This window comes from Plectropomus leopardus, chromosome 18 (genome assembly GCF_008729295.1).
Source record: "Plectropomus leopardus isolate mb chromosome 18, YSFRI_Pleo_2.0, whole genome shotgun sequence".
Classification (NCBI taxonomy): Eukaryota; Metazoa; Chordata; class Actinopteri; order Perciformes; family Serranidae; genus Plectropomus; species Plectropomus leopardus.
The window spans coordinates 23332564-23359901 of NC_056480.1; the positions used below are offsets into that span (position 1 = coordinate 23332564).

The 27338-nt window shown below is 39.3% G+C and overlaps 1 long non-coding RNA gene across 1 annotated transcript; it reads left to right on the top strand.

The window, feature by feature from the left end:
• The first annotated feature begins 19296 nt into the window (after window positions 1-19296).
• On the top strand, window positions 19297-25884 carry LOC121957459. Its single transcript, XR_006106780.1, has 3 exons — window positions 19297-19420; window positions 22065-22234; window positions 25748-25884. It is a non-coding gene; the product is annotated as an uncharacterized LOC121957459 (long non-coding RNA).
• The last annotated feature ends 1454 nt before the right edge of the window (window positions 25885-27338 follow it).

Consider the following 27338-nt stretch of genomic DNA (forward strand, 5'->3'; position numbering starts at 1 on the left):
AAATGATAAAATTCTTACTTTTTACAACATCTGCACATGGCAGCTATTACATATTTGAGCTCAAGCTACCCTTAGACCATAAAACACTTGGTTAAGATCAGAGGAAGATTAATGGTGAAGGTTAATTGCAGGTCTGTGACCGGACGTGAACTCAGCTGCGTGAAAGTCAGACATACTATACTCCCATCCTCTGCACACTTGAAATATCTACAGGACTCGTTCCAACATTTTTTCAGTTGCTGGTCTCTCGCACGTCTGACAGAACAGATAAGCTTCTATTTTAATCAACCCAACTGTCAACACAGGCCGCGGAACGGCTCACATATTTTTGCGCTTCGAGTCCATCTCCTTACTTGTAACACTACAGTGATGTGTGTTCGGCCAAACACGAGTGACCTACACTCAGTTCTGTGCTTCCTGTGTAGACACAGACGGAGCACTGAAGCTGCTAACATGCTGCTCACGCTATGCCTCGTGTGTAGACAAGGTCTTATTTTCCACCTCGCTACATTGGGGCACAGTACTTCCTGCGTCGACACTGAACGTTGGCATTTGATGTAAATAGTAAAGTGCAGAATCATCCAATGGGAATGCAATTCTTAGAATTGGCTGGATCGGACACCTCAGCAGAGCTGTTTAGAAATAACACAACTGCATATGAAGTCAATGCAAAAATATACAGAAAATGCAACCACTGCTTTCATGTTTTTGCAAAGGCCTATTGTGCTGAAGAGTCGGACAAGGTCGAGAAGCAATACGAGCACTATTAACACTCGAAACACTCTCACCCTGGACTCATACGCCTCTCATCCCCTTTAAATTATCTGACCCTTAAGTGCACTAATTTAACCTTTCAATTTCTTTTTTTGCATTATGCACAAAAGTATTGCATAATGACAACTTTTGAGTTTTCTGGACATTACGTCTGTCTTATTGCAAAGCTTTCATTTGGAAATACACATATATAGAATTCTATCTATCTATCTATCTATCTATCTATCTATCTATCTATCTATCTATCTATCACTGGTGTGAGATAGAGCCTTCAAGGTCTTGCATGTTTTCAGCACCCAAACCAACACATCAGCTTATCATCTGTCTTTGGCAGCACCACACCCCTGCTGTGTCGTCCCATCTTGTTCATCAACTACATTGCAAATTGACAAATTGTCAATTTCTATTGATGCTACGGCTGAGTGATGATTTGTTACAAATGAAGGCTTTCATTATTAACATGTCTCCTGTTTGGAAGCAGTTGTAAAAAAAAATAAAAACATTGTCGAGTGATCAGATGACGGATGAAGGTATGTTGTGGATGTAGCAGTAAAGTAATTACAGCCCTGTTAGGAGGTGCCATAAACTAATGGCCTACATCAAACAGTGCTGCAGTCTGTATTGTTAAAGCGCAAGTGTCTTTATTTATCGGCCTTTCCTCCGTCAGTCCTGAACCTTTTCCTCTCTCTCCCTCTCTCTGTCTCCTCCTGTGTGCTGTTTCTCTTTGCTTATCTGTCACATTGCTGAGGTGAGTCCTCTGTCTCCTGATTTATTCATGATACGACTTTTAATATCATTCACTATGACACTGGAGTCTGCATCTCAAATTAAAATCCTTCAGGCAAAGTGTGTGCCGTGTACTGTGCACAGAATGTGTGTGTGTGTGTTTTTTTGAGAGAGAAAAAAGAGAGAAAATCTACTGTATCTCCATCGGTTTATACGGCACGGTGAGAGCAGATGCTTAAATAATCCATTATCTGATTACATGAGGGCGTTGCATGCTTATGCAAAAAACTGCAAAACTATATGTTTTACACAAACACAGATGTATATATATCGCAGTGTGTGTAAGTGAATACATAAATATTATATATATATATATATATATATATATATATATATATATATATATATATATATATATATATATATATATATATATATATATATATATATATATATATACTAGCTTTAATATAGTAATAGTGACCTGTATCATCATAAGTCACTAGTAAAAACTATATGTCATGTATGTATGATGTAGTTGACTGTTGTAACAACTTATGCGAGGGGAGTCATAGCTATCAGGAGTAATGTGGCACATCCTCAAGAACATGATTAGAGTCCACAGGTTTGGTAATATGAAGATGCAGGGTACATGAATGTGTCTACCAGCACATGATGCAGTGATGGAAATGTCACCTTCATTCTTTAACGAGTGTGTGAGCGTGTTAACCACAAGATGCCGTAGGTTCCATGTTTGTCTCCGCGTATTATAAATATTATATATATATATATATATATATATATAATGTAGTGTATGTGTGTGACTTTGTCTTTGTGAGTCTCTATGGTAATGTGGCATCTCAACAATTAGCCAGGTGTAATTGAGTGGGGTACATGATTGTCACCAGCAATTGCAGTGATGGAAAGGCACGCCATTCAAGAGTGTGTGGGTGTTAACCACGAGCGTGGTTCCATGTTTGTCTCCGCGTTTTAATGGGCGCTATAAGCTTTGATGGAACATTACCAGTTTGTTCATGAGCGTATGTCAACATATGTGGGTGGAAAGGTGCGCTTCTGAAGAGCTTTTTCTGTTTAAACGTGTGGGTGGGATTTTGTATGTGTTTATCAGTATATTGGAGAATTTGTCAGGAGCATTTGAAAGTGACAAAAAAGGGGAAAAGCCAAGTGAAGACTTAAAGACGCTGGTGTGTTTTTACACCTAGGTTGTGTTTTCTATTCACGTTGCCTTGTGTACATTTGTCTTTTCCCACTGACAACCTGATCACACTTTGTAACTGTTGATTGCAATCTGCCTGTTGTCACCTCACACCTGATCCTATAGCTTCCCAATGCTATAAAGTGCTGCTTCTTTTTCTCGTATTCACAGTTTCACAAAAAACTTTTTTTTTTCTTGGAAATGCAGTTTTGAACTCAGATCTGCTACGAATGACAGTCACATTATGGCGATATGGTGTTTGGACCCTGTGTTTCACAAGGGGTACTTATACAGTTTGGTGGTGTAGTTGGAAAGATTATTGACTAGTTCAACTGATTTAAAAACAAAACAAACAAAAAAAACAGATGGATATATCGAGAAATATAGAAATAAATAGAAAATGGATATACTGCTAATATTACCATTTACATGCAGCTTTCCATACTCCAGCTAGCATGGCCTGACATCATTTATCAAGTCAAAACATGCACAAGTAGAAGAGCTGAAGCCGCTTGTCATTTTGCTTCTTTCCATCAAAATAGGATTTCCTCCACAGTTTTCAGCTAGTGGTGGACTTGTGGACTTCCTTTTTTCTTTTTCTTCACCCTCTTGAAAAAGTCAGTGCTATATTTGATTCTGTTGATATCCAAGTCCTTCATAAAGTTTAAAAACAGGTGTTTGTTTCTCCTTCTGACTAAAAATGTGAGCTTTTCTTTTGCATGCATCTCTACCCCACAGCCTTGCAAGCTCTTGGCGAGTTGGTTTTGTGTACAACGTATCCATGACAATGAACTGAGCCGATGGTACACAGAGAGGTCCTGGTGTTGCAAACCCAAAGTCAGACACATATTCTAAATTGGCTGTATACATCCGTATATAATGCCACTAAAACCCAGATAATACTGGCATATCCCACGTCTTATTAGAAGGTGCTGCATTTGGAAAACTGCCTGATTCAGAATATTTAAACGGAATATGCTGTGAATATTACAGAATATAGTCATATTTGGAATAATAGGGGAATATTTTTGTGTATGTGACCATAGCGACTGTCAGTGTCCTGATGACTTTTTGGACAGACTGAACTGAGTGTTATGAACTCATTTAAGTTGCCTGTATTAGTTAGTTTGTCTTTGTTTTCACTCAGTCACTTTACTGTGAAGAGGGTTGTGTTTAGGTTTCTGTTTCAGTGCTCCTGTGCTGCCTCTCATTTGCATCTACACAGCTGTCCTGCATCAGCCTCCTTAGTCCTTCAGTTTCTCTGAGCCAATCAGCTCCCAGCCTGTTCTCCTGCGTCATTACCTTATTCTCCTCACCTGAGCTTCTCTATTCCTTTTCTCCACATGCACTTCATTCCCTTGTTAGTCTACTTTGTATATTCAAGTCCTGGTTTTCATTTCAGTCTTAGCAGGATCCTTGATTTGGTTGTGTGAGGTTCATGTGCTGTTTCCATGAGTGATCTGTTTGAGTTCCTGTTACCTGCAGTCTCCTGCTCCACACCACATAACACTGAACAGTTGTCAGAAATCGGTTAATAGCTACAGAGACCAGCATTGTTCTTGTTTTGAACCAGGTTGTAAACATGGGTATTTCAGCTCAAAGGCTGAGCAGTTTTAACATGGGGGTCTATCGGGATTGCCTTGCTTTTGGAGTCAGCCTCAAGTTGGCATTCAAAGAACTCCAGTTTTGGGCACTACCACTATAGCTTCATTTTTCAGCCTCGATTTTGCTTGAATAAGACATCGAGCTCACACTTTTACTCTTTAAAACCTGGGCAAACTGGCAGGAAATGAGCAATTTAAGATGAAATGACACAGAAGTTGGCAAGAAATGAGTATAAAGTATGAGAAAAGTACCTGAAAATGAGCAAATAAGAAAAAAAAACTCAAACAAACAAATGAACAAATGGGAAAGTTTCACAAACAAACACAAAAAACAGAGAATGATCTAAAAAAGAAAACTACTGACAATTATTATTTAAAAAATAAATATTTATAATTTAGATGATTAAAAGTGTAGTTCTGGAAATTTTACCATAGTTTTTAAAAAAAATAATTTTCTAAATGCACTAATTTCTTGAAATTTTCATGACATTTTTTCCAAGTCGCCCATAGCCTTCTTCTCCATGTTATAAAAAACAAACAAACTAACAAAAAAAACCCCAGGAAAATTAGAAATGTAAAAATGACCTGGAAAGAAAAGCTTAAAAATTAACATGATTCTGTCAAATAATTTTAAATTTCTTATTATGATAAGTAGAAGTTAGGTCCTCAGCAGAAAAATATTCCTAGCTTTTTAAAAAAACAAATTTCTAAATGTACTAATTTCTTGCAATTTGCAAGACATTGCTTGCCAAGATGCTCATTGCCTTTCCGTCCATGTTTGAAAAACAATCAAACCAATTTGCTCAACTTTCAAGGGTTTCAACACTTTTAAAAGGCGTCTGCATGCAGCACAAGTAAGTCGATGTCGCTCCAGCTGTCAACTGGATTAAAACAAAATACCACAGAGAAAAAAATATAGTGACTATGATGTTATTCTGTGCACAATATATTACCAGCCAGAATTCTCTCTCCACTAAACCTTGACTTAGAACATGTGCGTTCTTATTAAATGTAGAATGTACATTTATTAGTCATTTAATCATTCATCAATCAGTCATTTTAATGTGTTAGTGGATTAAAGTTGCACTGGAAATTAATGTTGATTGGTACCAAATTTTGTGCACATAGTAAGGGCATAAAATTTGGGTAAGTTTATATGTAATTGGGGAAGGACACATTTACTTTTTTTTCGTAGTGAGTGTAATGTGATCCAACCAGGATGAAGGAGTTCATCTTCCAGTGCTTTGGGGGAAGGCTACACCAGGTAAAAGGTTAGTGCTTCCTAACCTTTTACCTGCTTTGTCATTACAGGAGTTCACACACACACTCACACACACACACACACACACACACACACACACAAAAATGCATGATGATCATGTGATCTAAACAGGAAAGAATCCAGAATCCAGAGATTTCTTCATTCTGTCTGCTCGCTCTCGGGGCGGGAAGTATTATGTGTATTACCACCTGGTCCTCCCCTTCCCCATCATGTTGTATTTCTCTATGATAACAAATACCCCAAGGACAATAGCAAGGGACGACAAAGGATGAAGATGAAGAGGAGGGTGGGTGCATGTTGTGCCTCAGAGCGAGGGCATGGCTCAGCAGGCTCGACAGTGTCCCCTCGATGCTGGCTGGTTTTTGATGTTGAGGACTCAGAGTGGGCTTGGTTTTTAATGTTATGCAACTTTGAAGATGGAGTGTTTGAAGTTATGCATGAGTTGGACTCATTTCCAGCTTCTTCCTGATTTGTTTTTGTTTTTTTTTTCCCCCTCACCATCTCTTTCTTCTCTTAGAGCTTTTTTTCTATGAGAGGCACAAGTTATGTGTTTGAAGTGAAGGAATGTTTCAAGGGTATCTGCTGAAGCGCCCATTGTGGTAGTGGTCTTTGCTGTGCTCATGCCTTAATTGTGTCTCTTAAGTAATTGTTACTGCAATGTTTCCTCGTTGCTTCTCGCCTTCAGAATCTATACTCTCTCTTAATTGTCATGTCTTTCTCTGGACTCTGCTCATGGATTATTACATGATTACATATGAAAGAACATGAGAAAGCTATGTTCTTTTGAATTAAGGTCAGTGGGAGGTTACAGGGTAAAAAACATACTGATACTGTAATAAAGACAGTTGTAAAGGACTGATTTTCAAACCATATTGAGTGGATATTTTTTCACTTAAAGTGAATCCATACAACTTTTGATAAAATACAACAAACCTTTTCACAATCTAATACTCTCAGGAGTTTTTCTCCTTACTTGGTCTGGTATGACCAGTTCAACATGGATCTGTTTGACTGACTTTATAATGCTTTTTTGTGACACTATGCAGGCTGTTCTCATACCCTGTTCATACATAAACCTAGGAAAAGTATTGCCCCACTATTATATAACCCGTGTCATCATGAGCCAGTAATTTCTGTTTGTCCTACGTATTTGGGAAGGCTGCAATGAGTTGATGGGAGTAAATAAGGTAGAAGTAGAGAGACCTGAAGTCCTTTTAAGGAGGCGGGTTGCGCTGGTGGATGGGTCAAACAAAAACAGGACTTTTCCAAGGTAAACTGTTTGGTACTGTGATAAGCCAAGTGAACTTTGAGTTATTTTTGTTTCTTTTTGAAACCTAACCTGCGTAAATACTTGCCATAACCATCCATCCATGCTACCTCTGTGTGTTGTAATCCAAGCTTTTCTGTGGTTTGTTGTGCTAAGCTGGCTGACTTAATGACAACAAAAATTATTGAGGCCACTTCCATATATTGTACCATCTAACATTTTAGCCAATGATGCCAAAGTTAGCTGAACGGTTTTCCAGACCATAAAAAGTCTTAGCCACAGCTAATTATTTATTTAGGATATGTATTACATTCCGATTCCAATTTCTGAATGCTCTTGGGAATTAAAAGATCATTATTGTTATTTACCTTCTTTAGATAATATATTGTCCTTACATAAGTGGCTTAAATTGGTCTTAAAATGACAATAATACCAATTATCACAATTTTCGTGGGATAATATATTGACCATCAAAAGTAGTTATTGTTACTCTTTTGCATAGAGGCCCTTTAAGATAAAACTTGAGAATGTAGTTTGAATCTTGCCGTGTTTTTTTTTTAAAAAATTTTTTGGCCTTTTTTTGCATTTATTAGACAGCACAGAAGATTGATAGCGTGAAAGGGGGAGAGAGAGGGGATGACATGCAGCAAAGGGCCGTGAGCAGGAATCAAACCTGCAGCCGCTGCAGCAAGGACATTGTCTTCATTTATGGTGCGCCTGCTTTATCCACTGAGCCACCTGACGCCCCTAATCTTGCCGTGTTTTTAAGGGTTTTTTCTTTAAAAATGTCTGCAAAGCCTCTGCTCCATTTAAAAATATGAAGTGTGTAAGTGTATAGTGTAGGAGTATTCAAATGACAGATACGTGTCTATTGATAGATGTAAGGATTTACGGTGTGACATTTAATCAGATCTCAACTATGCCAGTCTCCTATTAAACAACACCAACATGTATTTGATTGTGCCCCATCAGAATGTAAAATTTTAAGGAGCGCATTGAAAACAATATTTTAAGCTCGATACAGAATCTATTGTCATTCAGCTCCAGATCTCTCCATTTACCTCTCCCAATAAACAACATGGAGCAGCTCAGAGCCATCTATTCCTTCACTTGCTCCTCTCTGCCCCTTGTCAAAAAAGACAAATGATGTGAATCCTTCCTTTTAAGAACGCCACAGCCCATTTTGGATCATTCTGCGGGAGCAATAGCACTGTTCAATATTTAGGATTAGGCTTTGACAGCATGGAGCAGGAACCATTATCCCATTGCCGTGTGAAGCTGGAGAGAGCGGTTTGGATCTCTGTGATGTGCACTTTTAATGAGGCCCATTAAATCAAGTGGCAGTTCCTCACAAGGAAAAGTTGGTTGGTGTTTAATAGTTTCACCGCAAGCTTACATAAGCCCCTTTAATTCAGCGCTCGGGCGCTCTTTCCGGGCAGCGCCGGGAGAAGGCTCCCTTGCTCCGCCGAGAGGCACGCAACAGCAATTAGCCATCCTCTGGAGTCTTAATTAGGGAGCCACGTCGACCTGAAGACAAGCGCGTGAGAGGACCACACGTCGGTCAACAGCCAAACAAAAATAGATGAAAAAAAAATAGAGGCTCCAATTAATTACAGACTCCAAATGAGCATCCAAGTAGTAGCAGGCCTTGAGAGGCAAGAGGAATAAAGTCAGGCAGGGCTGCTTAAACTCCACTGGAGTGATGGAGGGCTGCCACCAGTTTATACCCCCCTTCTTTTACATCAATCCCTACATGCAGAGCTCGCTTTAGAGATGTGGAGGAACGCTTATCAAGCAGCTCACAGCGCCCGAGGGCAAACTGATCTGAGTGATCTTAGATTGTATGCTATATGTTCTTTAATTAGCTCGTAACTGACTGTGAGGGGCTATTGTCTCTGCTAGCTTATCCTTCATTTGGCTAATTGGCATGCGGTGCATGCACTCCTTTTTGTGCATGTGTGTGTGTGTATGTGTGTGAGGTTTTACCTGCTTTTGTTCCACCTTTTTTTTTCCCTCAGTGTAAAGCAGGTACTGCTGCCGTGGCCATGGTGATGAGAAACAGCATCGGGGAGGATGACAAAAGACAATTGCCATGGTGACGGTGTACAGCGTTTGGCATTCATGTGTCGACAGGGAAGATGATACAGTGACGTGACGACGATGAAGATTCCTGTAATGGCCGTTAAGGCGGCAATGAGAATTACCGTTGTGACGACAATGAGCGTTAAGGTGCCGGCGGCGTCTGTGGCGACGAGTTTAGTGATGAGTGTTATGACAGCGATGAGCATCACAGCGCTGGTAGTGACGGCAGTGAGGCCTGATGCCCACAGCGAGGGCTTCTGTATCAGATTATGGCTGGTCTGCAGGCATAAGACAGCAGTCTCTCGTTAACTTTAATGAGATAAAGACATGCCCTGCTCTTTGTCTGGGGATTTCTCTTTTCATATTCAAGTGTGTGTGTGTGTGTGTGTGTCTTGGAGGAATGCTGTTCTGCCACGACCACAGTAACCTCACAAACATAACACAAACAGCATAATGTCATGCATAAGAGGAGAATGTCAAATCTGATCACCAGTCATTTGTATTCCCTTTGATTTTTCTGCGTGTAGAGTTCTGCATTAACCATGTTTGTGCTGTATACCGTTGATGTTTGGCTTATTTGCAAATGAGCAATGCTATTGCTTCTACAGACCTTGACAGCTGACATTATACCAACGCTACTCTGCATCTGTGTGAAAAACTAAATGTGTGTGCGCCTCGTAAAACGAGCATATCTTTGCATGTATCTATTTGTGTGTTGGTGAGAGTGTGTGGCTGGGCGCCATGCCAGCCTCTAAGTGACAGCACCCCCTCTCGTTGGCGCATCTTTGTCTCAGAGACTAATGGCACAGAGAGAATCAATTACCGCCATAACGTTGGTGATGTGCCAGAGCTGCTGAGCGGTGGAGGAGAGAATAAGCCATTCCCATGCACCCTCCGTTTTCACCCGTTTTCCTCCTCCTTCTCCCTCCTCGTCCTCCTGTGTCAACCAATGGCCGGCTGGAGATGATGACATGTCCCCTCGCTTCCCGTCATCGGGCCTCTGTGGAGCACCGCAGGGAGATGGCACCCATTCCAGACACTCCCCAGAAGCCACAGTCGCACCCCGTCATCACAGAAGCCCAGGATCCCACCGGCGAGGCGGAGAAGGACACCCTGCGGCTTGGAAACATAGTTCCACTCCAACACTCAGTGTGGCAATATTTGACTATTTGCAATTTAGCCCTGAAGCATTGTAGCTCATGCTCTCATTTGCAGTGATTGAGAGTTGAGAGAGCAGGAGATCTTCCAGAGTCACATAGAAATACATGAAATGGACATAAAGTCTTAAAGCATTACTTGGTGGTGGACAGGAAATCTGTTAAAATTACATGTTGGCAACATGAAACAATGCCAATGCAAAGTCAGTGAAGATCTTTGGCTGTGTTGCGAACACGAATCAAGTATAAAAAGCTCAAAAAACCCAAAAAGAGAACTTCTTGTCTAACCCCATCTCACAGAAATACATGAACGACATGACTTTTTAACACAGCATTACATAGTGGTGGCACAGATGTGTAAAAATTATGTACCGGCACCACAGAGACAATTCCAGTGGAAGATAAATTAGGATCCTTTTTCACCCTGATTGATTTATGCCAGTTTTTAATCTGAAGTATAAAGTCAAGTATCTTATTTTTGCATCTGGATGTCCTTGATTTTGGCCTGTAAAGCACAATGTATATACTGTACATTGTTAATTCATTTTTTATTTATTCATTTTTTTTAAGCTGTTAAATTCTGCAACTCATGTCGTTATTTTGGAATGAAACTACCAGTAACTCAAATATTTGCCTTCTCCGAATTCAAGCTCTTTAAATTTGATCATTTTCCTGGCAAAAGTTTAAAAATATTCTCTTTTTACTGCAGAAGAAAGGAAAAAATGCTCGTCTTTAAACAGCATTTTCACCATCATGGGACGCTGCCTCTCTCTACTGAGAACCAGCATTAAAATTATAACATTTCTTGAAGGATGCATTTGTTGAATCTGATCAAATGCCTCAGTGGAATCAGTCCTGGGTAAATTATAAGTGAAAACTATAATCAAATACTCAAAACTCCATCATATCAATAACAAATAATGACTCTCTGTTATTAATTATTTAAGTGTTTGATGAAATTGTGTTCGCCTTGCAGTAATCACGCAGGAAAAACAGAGGGCTGCTTGGATTGTCTCCAGGTCCGTTTAGCTGCACCTGATGTAGAACCACAAATATTTGAAGTAGAAAGTCTTCTCTGCACACTGCATCTTTTAATACGGGAATTCTCAACAGCAAAACAGCATGAAGAGCCACATGAAAAGCTTGTGGCGGTAGTTAGAGTACATAAGCGGTCTCAACACGCTGACTGTCGAATTTAAGTCCCTTTGTACGACCTGCTTTCTGAAGCCCAGCCACCAGAAACGAACATCGTCTCAGCCCTGATCTCGCACGCTGAGTTTTTCAAATTATCCATCAAACAGGATCAGATTGTCTCACTTCTTTCACAGCTTCAAACAGACTGCTAGAAGAGAGAGGAGGAGGGTTAGGCTGAGAGAAAGAGAGGTGGACGGAGGCATCTGACAAACTCATCTGCAAAGTAGAGGAGCAGTAGAGTGTCTGTGGTAGGAAAAGTAAAAGAGATGTCTGTCTTCTGCTGTTACAGTAAATAGCTTTTATATACTTGGGTAAGAAAAAAAAAAGAACAGTACCCTACCCTGGCTTTGAAAGCTGTCTCGTCTAGACGTGGTAAACGGGCTACATTTGAAGTGTTGCCAAATAAAAGATGAGCTGTTACTCAAAGGCCTCTTCACTCTCTTTATCTCCCTTCAGTCTCTCTTCCCTCTGAAGTTTCTACCATTCGTTGCTGATGGCACCTGTTTTCAGGAGGACAAGCAGAAAAGTTAGCATCACAGTGACAGAAATACTCTTCCATAGGGGTATTTTATCCATAAACTTCAGCTCTTGGTTAGCTAAATCATTAATACGTCAGAGCTGGATGGGGTCAGAAGGCCTGTGCTGTCAAAAGAAACACTTACTTTGACTTACTCTGTTCTGCTTCACTTTTTTCACAATTTCTCTGTAGAGATAAAGTGGAAAGATTTCTCTTCAGAAATTTCTCATAAAATTTTAATGAAATTGCAATAAACCTTAGAGAAATTTAATTGTATTTGAGGTTTTTTTTTTGTTTGTTTTTTTTTTTTAGTTTAGCTGCATTTTGCATCTTAAAACAGTGGGAAATGACCATGATCTCTTAACACTGCCTCATGTCGTGCTGACACCTAATGTGATAAATTATGCGGTGGGAGCACAGTTGGGTTTAGGAACCAAAAGTACTTGGTTAGGTTTAGTAAAAGATTTCGGTTTCTGTCAAAATACTATATTTTTTTATGTATGGGACAGCATGGTTGAGTTTAGGCACCAAAACTACTTGGTTAGGTTCAGTAAAAGATTGTTTCTGTTTCTTATGAATAGGGCTTACATTTGAAAGGACGCAGTATATAAAATCAAAAAGTAAACTTTTAGTTTCACATGGGACACCAACAGCTGTCTCCTGGGGGGAAGTCCTGTGTTTGTTTGATCAACCTATCACCTCTTCCCTACTTGTTCATTCTGGCTTTTTATACCACTTTTGGAATTGTAACAAAAACCACCGCCTATTACGCGACATTGTTAAAACCAGGGTTTTGTGTGTCCACCATGACAAAGGATCCAAATTGACTTTCCATTAACACTGTTTTCATTTTGCCTACACGTAGTTTTTTAACACATTACGAGCCACCACCAAATAATATGGCTTTAAAGGCTGTAGTAATTTCATATATTTCTCTGAGACCAGGCAGATAGAGAAATTCTTTTCTGGCATTCTTTGAGCAAGACAAGGAGAGATCTAGACCTATATTTAGCAAGCGTCTCTGAGTAGCAAATCACTCCTAACTTGCCAAAAATCTGGTCCGTTGACCTGTTCGGAGAGTCTCCAGGAAATGATGTTCAAGCAGAGAAGTTCTGCGAGGGGAAAGATGTATTGGGAATACTTCTGTCAGAGGCGACAATTTCAGCAGTCGTAAATCAAACTTTGATCACATTTATTCATCTCATAATGTGCACGACTCAAGAGTCTTCAGTGAGAACAGACCTGCATAATGAAATTATTTCAACTTAATTACAACGGGTAACATTCAGCATCAGATTTTATATCCAGCTAATTGTCTATTTTTTAAGATATAATATTTTAATTATATATTATGTATATATTGTTAAAGTGCATTTCCCAAGACTAAGTAGTAAACTGCAGTTTTCCTTACATGTAGAAAATATAAATTGGGTGTTTTTAAAGTTAGACTACAACTGTTAGAGGTATATTACATTACCTCATCTTCTGGTCTGTCTGCAGAGAGACTGTATCAAAATCTAGTTTGAAGACTCTATTTCAGATTTTATGTATTAAATAAAGTTGTTTTAAAACAAAATTGCCTCAGGCTAACTGACTCACAGAAACCTTGGCTCCAGGTAGTGCTACAGCATAGCACCACCGACTGATTTCTGGATCTCTGTGTGCAGTGGGGACTTGGAGGTGACAGGGTGTTGGCTTTCGATCCAAATCCCTGTTGATCGGGATGTGAGCTTGCAGTTCTGTGAAGCTTGGAGACCCAAAAATGAGAACAAAAGTCCAGGAGCTTGATGCAGAGCTCTGCTTTTTGCTGTTTCTTAATCTCAATATGGGCCTACATTGTATATGTAAAAAGAAACTTACTGAGAGAAAAGAGGGCCCTCCATCAGGTTAACATACAGTTGAAGAAAATAACGAAACCAAAGTGACAGCATCCATTGGTTTGTGGACTAACACTTAAGCCTCATGTCTACTATTTTGGCTGTCACCATTCTGAATTTTATAAACCAGAAGTGACTATATTTGGAAGAGAGGGTGAAGATAACACCAACACTAGGTGCTAACTTAGTTAGCGCTCGTATTTATGGCTAACTGTGATGATGCTAATTATGCTAAATGCACATTTTTGCCAGTGAAAAAAATATAGGCTTAAAACCATTAAAAAAAAATAGATTTAACTTAACAACTGAAAATCCAACTCCATAGAGGGTCATTTAGTACAACCAAACGCTGAACAAGACTTTTTTAGGTGGCCAAATTGTTACAATTAAAGTTCATTAACTGAAAACATTCTGAAATGTGTCAGTTTTGGCTATGCCTATAGCCTAATCTGTTAATCTGGGGTTATGCCATGGTCAAGTTACCTAACCAGTATTGTTGCTGTGGGAGAGAATTTTTAAAGAACAGCACCCACTCAAAGTAACCGCGCGCTATATTATGCATAACGAGCCCTGATAACATTTAAATGGTGAAATTATTAAGAATTCAGCCCCTGTACAGTTGTCATGAACGATGATATTCACTTTACAGACCAAAACTGTGTGGTTGTTTTTTTTCCCCAGGCTGTAAACATGTTTATTTCTGCTGTAAGGTCGGTTATTTTAACATAGGGGTCTTTCGGGGTTGACTCACTTTTGGAGCCAGCCTCAAACGGCCATAAGAGGAACTGCAGTTTTAGTACTTGTCTTCATTTTTTTGCCGGGAAGGTTGCTGTTTGGGTTATCTGCCCATGTGGTTGTTTTTTCACACATTTATTACTTTTACCTCTATTAAATGTCAGCAGCATCATACAGTTTTTATCGCATGCCATATCTTATTACTATTTGCAGTGTATGTTTATAAAATGTTGTGATAAAAACAAATAGCATGTCATTGTCTGAACATACGGGTAGTCGGGACCTCCAGATCTACCAAGGAGGAGCTCAGGAATGGGCTTCAGGCCCTCAGTCCACTGGGTGGAGAGTCTCGTGGCTGTGTAGGAATGTGTTTGGCCAGACTCAAGACTCATGGCCCAACTTGTCAGGCCAGCTTACTGGTAGCCATGTGGACAGGAGGCTGCATTATCAAGAGCCCTGGTATGGGCTGGAGTTTGATGAGGTGGATGACCGGTAGTTGAATCACGTAAAATCACAGGTTTGTGTGGGCAACAACTTCCCTTTCCCCTCAGTGGTCACTGTCAGGACAGTATTTTAAGGCTGCGGTTTCAGACTCCAGCAGTGTGAGATGGCTGTGTGTTCATCGCTCGTTAGACAGCTTTGCCTCCACACACACACATACAGTAAACACAACGTACCAGCATTCCTACCCATGTGCGTGTTTTCATTTGGCACATTCACATGCACCACACACCATTCCAGCAGTAATGATGGAGAGTTCCCGCCCTTCTCTGCCACTGCAGGGGATGTCATTGGGTAAGATGTGACAGTTAAGCACTGCACAGAAGAAATCAGCCCTCTGGAGGAGAATCACACAGCTGCAGTGACAGTGTGAGTCCTCAGACAACATACATAACATGATAACACACATCTTCTGTCTCCTCAGTAAGAAAAGTGAAGTTGTAAGAGAGATTGATAAATGTGAAGAGCAGCAGTTGTAATGGATGGAGAAGGTTCTTTTTCAGAAGATGCTTCCCATTTATATCTAAGCTACATGTTTCGCAAACTTGATCTTTTGAGTTCTTTGAACACATGGAGAATTTTTAATTAATGTTGAAATAAATAATCACTGTGCACTGTAAACTGTAATGGCATTAGTGATTCGTCGGTTTTGAGTTAATCCAAAGTTCCCTTGCATTAAATATTTTGTAACTATGAAATAAAACTCTGACAAACATGAACTTTTATGACCAGCTCAAATAAAGTGAGAAAATGAATCTATTTCTAGTACATTATATACCTATCATGGATCAAATCAACTTTTAGATAAGATGTGCAAACTTTATGTTTACAAATGCAGCCTATATTTGTAGTACAGCCTAGTTCATCATTATTGTTTATAGTTTTAAAATGTTATATAAATGTATGGATTATATTTTGTTTTGTTTCCCTGTACTTTTTAAATATACACAGCTTGTTTCAAACACCAACAGATCTTGGCGAGTTCTCATCAAAATGAAATTTACATTGACTAGCTTTTTTTTCCACCTTTATAATGTTACCTATTTATATAGCATATGTTGTTTGAAAAATGTGAATAAATTTCCGACCATCAACAGCTTGCTTATCCTCAGTGACTCAACACAGCAGCATTTCTGCAAGATTAACAATGCGTTACCAGGATTTAATTCCTGAATTTAACATTTTAATCCCTTATTATTATCATTATTTACTGAAGTAATCATCTTAATGTAATGTGTTACTAAGCAACGTGTTGTTGCTCAGTACTATATGACAAATGCTGTATTTAGACAATCATACTGCCAAAAAAAAAGAAAAAAGAAAAAAATGGTAAACCTAAAAAGACTCGAAAGTCTTGGTCATGACTTTGTATAGGCTTGCATTTTTGCAGATTCATGTTTCAGAACTTGTTGCTCTGACAACATAAACATCAATAATAAGATAGTGTCGAAGAACTATCAAGTATGCTGGTTGTGATTTCCTCGGAGGAGGAAACAACATGGCAAACAAATACCCCTAAACCATGCTGTAATCCACCTGGACTGAGGATGCCATTATGTGTACAATCAATAAGAAACCAACTTGACAGACAACAAGCGAAAATCATCATAACAGAGATCAGCAGCATGTAACTGGAGGGAAAAAGCAGCATGAATGATGGGAGAGAGTGTGAGATTATCAATTTATAAATACTGCCTTAGCAACTTGTTCAAACATGATTGCTGATTGCAAAAGTTGGCTGTCTGGATGAGCACTGAGGCCATCCATGCTATGAGGGGAGTATACTGTCAGCCAACATTTTGGAGTCACAAAAATGCCATAGAGATTGATATTGAAATACCACTAAATTTAAAACAGAAATATTGACATAATACATCATGTTGAGGGTTTTTCGTTTGTTTTGTTCTGGGTTTTTTGTTGTTGTTGTTAAAAGAAGACACAGCTAAATTGCTAAAAAAAAAAAAAAAAAAAATAGACATATTCAGATCTAAAATTGTATTCACAACCTAAAAAAAAAAAGTTGCTCAAATAGGACAAGTGAAATTCAGACTTCAACAAAACAAAAAAACTTTAACATTTTGACCACCAAAAATATGCTAGTCTAATGGAATCGATTAGATTATAGTTTCATTAAGTTACATTTTGAAAAAAAACCCCAAACAAAACTCAGACAAGTAACTTAAAATCTCTAGAGTCTGTGAATCCCAAAACTTTTTTTTATATTTACACAATTTTTAAAAGTCCAAGAAATTTAAGCTATGGAAAATCTCACCACATAGATTCAGGTAATTGGTTTTTAAGGTTAATTTTTTCTCACTATAGATTCAACACCGCACTCCACAATTTATTATACAGTAGTTATTTAAAAACAAATTGAATTATTATGGCCTCTTTTTGCTTCCTTATCCAGTGTAGTCCTTAAGATTAGTAATCGACTGTTTATCATGGTTTCTCCCAGTCTTAATACTGAAATAAAAATTGAGATAATTGAGAATAGTTTACATTTAGTTTTGTTACATATTTTTCCATTAATTTCTCACAGCCATGTATTTCCATGGTGCAAGGGCTGGTTGCTAGGAGATTGGTGATGCAACCCTGTAGCTGTTATATATGAAAGTATGCAAAAGAAATCAAGACGTGACCTCATGATCAGTTGGTATGGCCAACAATAGCCTGTGCATCAACAGCATCACAGGCTCGGCTTGGTTTACAGTGTGCGAATGTGTCTGTACATTATGCCCCCATTAACATTCATGAGCAGAGTAGAGGGAAGTTTGAGATATTGTGCTGCATGTGTACACAGAGTTTTTCTCCACAACTTTGTGTATGTGTTGTGTGTGCCTTCTTACCCGAGGGACATCACAGCAGTATCTCATTTCACATGAAAAGGCCCGGGCTCGCGGGAAACAGTTTGTGCGGGAGAGCACTGCCTCCACCGTGTGTGCACCCCCCACTCCAAAAAAAAAAAATAAAGAAGAATTTTTGATTACAGTAACAAGCCTATAAATTATGCAGGAGGAGTTGAGGATGACGAGCTGATGAAAGACAGCCACTTTTAACCTTTTTCCCGGCAGAGGAAAAATCGCCCTCCCTTTCTGTTTTGGTCACATGGAGCGAGGGAGAGTCAAAGACACGGGTCTAGACGATAGGGTGATACGTTCAGGGTGGGGGGTCTATATTTTGTGTCTGTGAGTGGGAATACATAGTGAAACATGATGGCCTCGCGCTGCATCTGCTGCAAACTTCTACTTCTCGGCTCTGTTTCACTGGCGTCACCGGAGAGGGAAGATTCCAATTGATTCTGCTGCTGTCGCCATTTTTGTCATGGAAATGTTTTGTTGCTGCTGCTGCTGTTGTTTGCATGTGTGTGTGTGTGTGTGTGTGTGTGTGTTGAGGGCAGGGAAGCTGGGGGAGAGCTGTTGATGTCGGCTTCGATCAGTGCGGCTGCTGGGAGCATCCTCGTAGGAAATGAGCACGCCACTTTCAGAGCGGCTGACTGCTAATGTGTTTCCCGTGCAACACAATACACACTCCCTAACCCCCTTTGCTATCTTCACTACAACTATAACACACACACTCATTGACTCAAAAGTACCTGCCATATTATAAATGCAATCACTGCATAGTTACAAACACAGATAGTGCCAACGATTTTAACAGAGAAGCTCAACAATTCTCTTTAAATGGTTCTCTTCCAGGGTGAGTCTGATGCAGGGGTGTGGACGTGGACCTTTCACACCTATTTAACCCTTTTAAACCTAAGCAAATTGGTTTGATTTCTTTCAAAAACACAGAGAGAAGGTAATGAGCAACTTAACAAGACATGGCCCCAAAAATTATCAAAAAAGTAGTGCAAATTTTTTTTGAGAGGTTTCTTACTCAGATCAGAATCCATTCATTTATTTATTGGGATCAATAAGTCATATTGATTTGGGGTTTTTGATAATATTTTTGTTGGCTTTTGGACTTTGTTTTGGGGGGGGGATTCTGTTTGTGTTTTTTCATGTTTCATGTATTTATCATGGCCAGTCTGTTTCCTGGTTTTATTTTGTAGGTTATCTCCTCATGTGTCATGTCTTGTGTTACTTCCTGTCTTTATCTGTTTCCCGCCTGTTTTTCTCTCTTTTTTATTATAGATCCATGGTTTTCTCTCACAGCTGTCCTGCATCAGCCTCGTTAGTCCTTCCCTTCTCCTCAGTTTCTCCCAGCCAATCAGCTCCCTGCCTGTTCTCTATTCCCCTCACCTGAGCTTCTCCACACATTTCCTCCACCTGCACTTCATCCCCTTGTTAGTCTAGTTGGCATTTAAGTCCTGGTTTTCATTTGAGTCTTTGCTTGATCCTTGTTTTGGTTGTGTGATGATTAGTTCCTTTGGATTTAAGAGGGATCTCTTTGAGCTCCTGTTGTCTCCTGCTATTTGGTCCACCTGTGCCGCATCACGTGACACATACTATATACAATATATAGAAGACAAAGAGCATTACCCTTGTGAGTATATTCTCAGAAATTTCATGCATTTTCAAGAAAATAATGGATCTTTCCCAGTATCTCTACATGTCTGCGGTGTCATTTCTTTAACCCTTTAAAACCTTTATATGAGAACCTTTGAACCCTGAGCAAATTGGTTTGCTTTCTTTCGACAACATGGGGAAAAAGGCATCCAGCAACTTGACAAGAAATGTCCCGCAAGTTGCAGGAAATCAGTCATTATTTATTAAAAATCTAAGAAAGGGGTGCCAGTGGCTGAGTGGATAAAGCAGGGGCCCCATGAATAAAGGCACTATCCTTGCCGCAGTGGCTTCAGGTTCAACTCCCGCTTGAGGCCCTTTGCTGAACATCATCCCCAGTCTCTCTTTCCTAGAAACTAAACTATATTTATAATGATCATAACTATATATTGAAAATGATTTTACAAAATTATTATAATTTATTAAGCACTTTTATTAGGTCATTTAATTGTTTTTGTTTTTTGACTTTCCCCAATTTGGTAATTTTCAGGTAATTTTTTAATTTTACTAATTTCTTGCTAATCTAAAAGAAGTCAAGCCAGTTAGCCAGTTAAGTTTCAAAAGATTAAACCCCACACAGGAGAGCTCTGCATGAGAAAGAATAATCCAATAATGAACAACTTATCAATAAAGGAAAAACACTTCACAGTAGCATATATTGTGCAAAAAATATAGGTGTAAGTTGCGTACAACCTACAGTTTCTAATTTTGTGAAATCTGTAAAATAGACTGTTATTTCAGTTTTCATCATGTGAACAATAGAACTGTTCTTTAAGTGGGCTTATTATAATCTTGTAATACATTGGAATTTATACCAGGCACAATATTATTAAATTACTGTGTTATGTTTCATCTTACACACTAAAAAATATGAAAAAAGATTCACACATGTGCATCTACACATGCACCCGAGGATAGCTGGCACCTTACCAAATCCCATATCCTGCACAAAGAGCCATTGTAGTTAAATATGATAATGAGCTCAATATGCCCTCCTCAGGAATGTGTGAAAACGGGCCTGTTTCAGAGTAGAAATGCCCTCTTTCCCACAGTCTTAAAGAGCCAGTGGCCCCACCAAAACATGACTGGCATACAAATGCCTTTGTGCCTCAGTACGGGGCCAACGTTTGGCGGGTGGGCGGGCGCGAGAGGGCACCCTGGCTGCCGCCCAAAATCCACAACGGCCATATGCAGAGGAGATGGAGGAGCGGCTCCCAAGTGCCTAGAGGTTAACTGTAGACCAGCGGGGACGTGAGCTCTGATTAGTGATCAGTGAAAGAGGGAGCAGGCGTGGGGCTCAGAAAAGCACTCAGGGATACGAGCCAAGATAGTTATAGAGGAGAAGATGCCAAGATGAAAACACTACAGGTGGGAGGGGGAGGAGGGATGGCAGTACGTGGGCAACTATCGCATAAACAGTGTATATATTTAAGGGTGTGAAACTCCCCAGAACAAAGAGCCAGTTTGATCTTGTAGTTTTAATTATAAGAGCAGAGAGCAAAGGCCATAAAACTAATGTGTTTGGAAGCTATATTATAACAAAGTGAGCATTCTCAACTAATGTAGTTACTAATGATTCCAAACTTTATTTATTTATATAGCTGCAAACAATCAAGGAACACATCCAAGACAAAATAGGCAACATCTCCTAATGAACTGTTTGTATGATATCGTATATAAAATGCAAAAACAACAACTTGCGTGATATCCTGCAAATTAGTGGTCACATGACATAACATCCTTAATGTAAAGTTACTGTGGTTAGGTTTAAGTAAACATGGTGATTACATACTTTAACACTTTTTTGGGGGTCATTTTCTGTTTGTTTTGTTTTTCCTTGTTTTTTTCCTTCTTATTTTCAGGTAATTTTCTTGTAACTATTTCACAAATTTTCAGCAACGTTTTGGGCCATGTTTTGGTTAGAAAATCAGTCCAATTTGCTCAAGTTTCAAAGGTTTAATCCACTACACATATAAAACAGTTGATTAGTGCAGCTTTAAGTTTAGGTGACAAAAACCACTTGTTATGCTCAGGGAAAGATTATGGTCAAAGTTCAAAGAAACCAAGATTGACTGTTGGGATGAAATAAGAAAAAATATTATACTGCTTTATTGACCCATCTTTCCATCCCAAACAATGTCTCCTAATTTTTGTCTTTGTTCGTGACACACTTGAGTCATAATTCACACAGCGACTAGGGGTCCTTGTCAGGTACTTGAACACACAACAAGTGCTGTTGTTTTTCTTGTGTGGAGAGTTTCTAATAAATATTACCATATTGATTACCTAAAAGCAAAACATGTAAATATGTTTCACCAGAAGAAAAAGAATTAGGAGACACAGTTCAGAGAAAATTTAGTGAAAGGGGTTGTAGGTCCTCAGGCGGCAAATAAAAACCCTTAAGTTATTTGTTTTTATTTATTATAGAATAATTAGAGTATTTTAGTTTTGGAATAATACACAATATTAAATATACAATTATTCCAGGCTTCTGTTGGTTTAGAGCACTTATTTTATCCCCAGACTTCCTCTGAAGATCAAGTGTACTGGAGTTGATGCTGAGGAGAGCAGGCTCCCACTCAGTACAGTGTCTGTTTTTGATTTTTTCCCCTCTGCCTCTGCAGGACCTCTTAGTTGTTACCCCTCATTTGGTGGTCCTGACCCAGAGGGCCAAACCTTGGGAGGTCCTGACAGCTTGGGTCAGGCTCAACCCGGATATCAGGACCCTAAACGGCTTCAGCTGGAGAGCAGGGAATGAAACAATTGGAGGAAAGCACTTGAGGGACTGAAAAAGGTCTGGTACTGCCCTTTGTATGTTTTAATCAAAACTTTTATCTTGAATATTTTCTATCTTCAATGTGATGTTTCTCATCATGCCGAATTACCTACCTGAAATTTGTGGGGACAAGCCACTTACATACTACTGGTCACATTTAGACATTGCAATGTCCAAAGTTATCAAATTCTAATTTGACTCCACAGAATACAATAAGAAGTAATGTTTTTGGATTGAAGCCACATGCTAATATTTTGTTCTGATATTTAACAACTTTAAAGTAAATCACCTGCCATCTCAGTTTAGCATGTTAGTATGCGAACATTACCTTATTAACATTAAGCACAAAGGGGCTGGGGAGAATGTCATTATTTTTTGCAGGTATATGGTCATGATGGTGTTAAACATCACTACATCCTGTATGGTACATTACAGGTCTGCACCATAGACTATATACAAAGTTGGACAACATGATAGCTCCCCCAAAATGTAACTAAAATATTTCCATCACCCCCTGGTGGCTGGCTGCAGAGAAGGTTAAAAAACACTGCCCCCTCCACATTAGAAAACTGGACATGGGCCAAACTAAAAAGTAAAAGCACATGTCAAATACATTTTTGATGGTGCCAAAGATGGTTTCTGGTTTCTTAGCACCCTGCTGTTCTTACTTCTACCTTTTTTTTTTGTTTGTTTTTGTTATTTTATGTTATAAAAAGGGAGTTTGACGACATGATTGGCAACTGCGTGTCAATTTGGGTGCTGGCTTTCAGTGTTGCTGCTTGCAATAAGTCATGGCGGTAACTGTATGTAGTATACAATCTATGATCTGCACTGAGTTGCATGACAACTCATTCCATGGTTGTTGAGGTGTTTAACTAAGAAAACAAATGTCATGGTGGCGCCAGAGGAAAAGTATGGTTCATCAAAGTCAACAGGGCACATCTTTCAGGGACCATGAATCCTCACACAAAATTTCATGTCAACCAAGCAAATAGATGTTGAGATATTTCAAGCATACAGATTAGGCATTACTTTTTAATCAGTGTAAGTATCTGTCCAATATGATGTCATTTTATAGTCTTAGTGTGCAGCTACACAAAAAGCTTAAATGGCAGAAAAATATTAGACAGAGAACATCGAGCAGTTTAGAAGATTTCTGACAGCCGAAAACAGATAATTGGCTAAATAAACAGATACAGATACAAATAGTAGCACCCCTAGTCTAGACTCTGTATATTTTAGAACAGGAACTGGTGTGTGTGTGTGTGTGTGTGTGTGTGTGTGTGTGTGTGTGTGTGTGACTCTTTTCTGTAGGCCTACTTCCCTGATTATCTTTTTCCATATTTAAGACCTTTTTATTTGACTTCTACCTAAGTTTATCAAGCCAATGATAAAAAAAAATGTATTAAAAAATGTTTCTCATAGAACCGTCAGCAGCATTCATTATATCTTCCATTTTGCCTTTGTTTTTTTTAACGGACGTTTCATATAGCTTACATCAGTGCTGTACTGCTTAACATGTTGTACACTGAATTTACATCATAACATTTACATCAGCCAGAAAATGTGGCTAAATTGAGATTAGGTGAGTTTACCACCCGTTACATCACTGATCAAAATTCCAAACTTCCCCTTCAGAATCCATGTTCAAATAAGAAATAAAAAACTAAAATAGTGAAAGTTGCTCTGCTTCAATCCCCAGCTCTCTGCCACTTTTTAGTTCTCTATCCATCACATGCACAGATTTGATGTTTACACCAACATCCACCTCTGACACACTCATTCTCAAACTTCTTATCATCAGCGTGATCACAACATCCACACAAACACATTGAACGCATTGATCCGCGTCCCTCATTTGGATACTTTTCTGCACGGCCGAAAGCCTGTTTGTGTATGGGTTTTGAGACATCACTCTGGGATTCCAGTGGGCCACTGAGCGGTCTGGGTGTCGCTGCAAAAGTCCAATCAGCATGGTGAGAAACAGCAGGGATCACAGCAGTGTATCTATCAAGCCAGACGGAAACAGAATGATGAAAAACCTCAAGTCTGAAAGAAATGCTCGTCCTAATACGAAAATCCGGTCATTATCGACTCACCCCCATGTCAGAGGAAACTTCTGAAGTTCAGTCAACCACCACTGACCCTTTAGCAAGCTAAGTAACTGCACTACCATCTCTCTGCTTTTCTAACCTGTAGTTCATTTCTCAACCAGCTCAGGTATATCTGTCTTTCTTGTCAACCTGTTATATATTTAGCTATTGTATGAGAGCAGTCAATTCTCCAATAGGCCTCCATGATAGCACCAGCTGTGGTTGCTAGGAGAACTGTGAAAAAGCTGCCAAAGCCTTTGTATTGTGATGGAAAGAATGAACACAATGAAAGCACATATGATAAAGAAAAACAGTAAGAATGCAACATTCAAACTGAGAAAAAAATATTATGTATTATGTATGTATGCAGTGTGACATTTTGTGCTTAGGTATAAGAAATCATGAATTCCAACCACATTTGGCACATTAAGTTCTCAGAACTGCTGCTGCAGCATACTACAATGGCTCTGATTGCATGGTGATCACTAATATCCCCTAGTCTTTATTTACTTCATTGTAGATTATTATTTTTGGCAGATGAACCAGTAGATGGAAACTTGTAAACATGCTTTAACACTGTTTTGTTGCACTGAACCTTGAACTGAATCTGTCTTATTTTCTTGATTTCTGCAGATGTTCAGCTCACTAATATCTGTCACAAGAGCTTTGTACGCCAAGGGACAGCAGTTTAAGCTCTTCTGCATAGCCACACGCACACAGCTTGCATCACCATCCCATTCTTATCCTGAGTCATCAAATACTGACGAATTGTCATACCCCTCCACGTCTCACAGCACCGCAGAGTCCACACAATTGGAAAACATAGTAACATAATTATTGTTGTCAAACTGCGGCATTAAGGTTTAGGCAACGAAAATACTTGGTTAAATTTAGAAAATGTTTAAGTTCTGAGTTAAAAATGTATGTTTGTCATGCAACATCATGTAAATATACCACATGACTTCCATCAGAGAGTGATGACTATAAGTGAATTGCGTAGCATTACGTTAAAACAAAAAGTCTTTAGGTTTCACACGGAACTTTGGTATGGAAGTACATCAACATCAAACGCCAAGGGGTGCGACACAGCGGCACTATGTGACGCTCTGGTAATGAGAGTGAAAGCAACATCTTTTGAGAGATAAGGATGCACTGACATTGGAAATCTAATCAGTGAGGTCACACGGGCACAAGAAGTTGAAGACTTCTGTTTTTTCTTGAGGGCATTGCATTCCTCATTCAAGACACCTCAGTTCAGATCCTTGAATTCAAAGTTTGCTCTTCTTTGTCCAGAAGCATCATGAGTTGTGAAGTAATGAAGACTCTTCAGGTGTCTCGATGTCTTTGACTTGCAGAAATCTTTTCATTGTCCTATTTTTTTTCCTGTGGCCTTTTATTTTTACTTTTGTACTGATATGTTTTTTTAAATCACGTCTAGGAAGAATGAAAAGAGCAATAAGGAGGAGCTTTTGGGCCAAAACCTCTGTGGATGAAGCTGTTTGACTGCAGTCCGTGCAGCAGTTGCCTTGACAACCGACTCACCTTTTAAATAAACAATACATTACTTAAACTAGACATATTTCTTATGTGTTGTGTTTCATGTTTTACTCTCTCTGCTGTGTAAATACTTAGAACAGGAACATGTCTTGTAGTCTGAGGTCTTTACACCTTCCCGTGGAGGCTGCAGTCCTTATTACAGCCACAATATGTCTAATCTTCACACAGAGGGGCTATAATGCTTGATGAATGAGGTTTGTGTTGATTGGCGCACTTGGATGGACATGAAACTCTGCTGATTGAATCATCAATGCAAAAGATAGTGGTTCTCTGATTTTTTTTTACAAAAGATACAAGTCTGTGCAACCTAATCCAACCTGTGGGCATAAAAACTTTGCAGACAGTCCAAGAGAAGACAAAAACACTAGATGATGCGCCCAGGTTTAATAAAATTACCACCAAGTATTTTTCTTCTCTTGTATTATCTTTGAGTTCCCCATCTATGCTCTCTTCAAATTTAAAATTACACAAACAAAATAGCTGATAGAGGCAGCGGTAGACCAGCAGCTCCTGTGATCAGCAACATTTAATCACTATTTTTCTCAATGGAGTCTGGCCTTGAGGAGAGCAATATAGTGGCTTGATTTTCTTGTTGGATTTCACTATCTGACAGAAGGTAAAACAATAAAAATATTCCCCATAAAATGTACACTTAAACTGATTTTTTTTATTTTTTAGGTGGCTTAACTTCATTTTGTTGCTGACTCCATTTACAGCAGTGGATTGCATAGACTTGTTGCCTAATTGTAACCATCGTGACAGTCTGCGTGTGTTAACATAAGGATCATGCTGCTTCATCCCACCACACGTGCAGTTGTTGTCACTGTAACAGCATCCCGGAGCGTAAGCAGCTGACGCAGAAGGATAACTTAAATGTCACGAGTAGACACGGAAGTTGCACCATGTGATGAGCTGGGATGAGAACATGTTGAATATACTGTATGGATAAGAAACCCAAACAAACCCTCTCCCAAAACAATTGAACTATCCCTTTAAGGAACACTGACAAAACAGTGATCATCACAAGTCTCACTTTTTTATCCTTCTTTTTGACCTCCATATAAGACCTTCCCACTGCTCCATCCATGCTTCCCTCCCTCCTCAGACAGACAGCAGGGGCAGATGGGTGTGCACTCGAGCAGACCCCAGGGTGTGTTCAACACCCAGCTGGGCCCTGAGAGAGCCTCAGCGTCCCCAGTGCTCTGCCACAGGGTTCGGAAGAAAAGAAGGGAAGTTTTTCTACAACTGACCGTGCTACTAATTCTAAAATAACCCTGTCACAAGAATTAGCTATTTTTCTCCTCTCAGTCGACCATGTAATGGCTGCTGCGAGCTCTCTCCCCCATGGCCACCAGTCTGACTGGAGGATGCTGCTGCTGAGGTCACAGAGGTCACACTGCAGATATTGTCCAGAGATAACAGTGTTTTATTAACTTCAGCAGTGTGATTCTTCATTTGAGTGGTGTTTATAC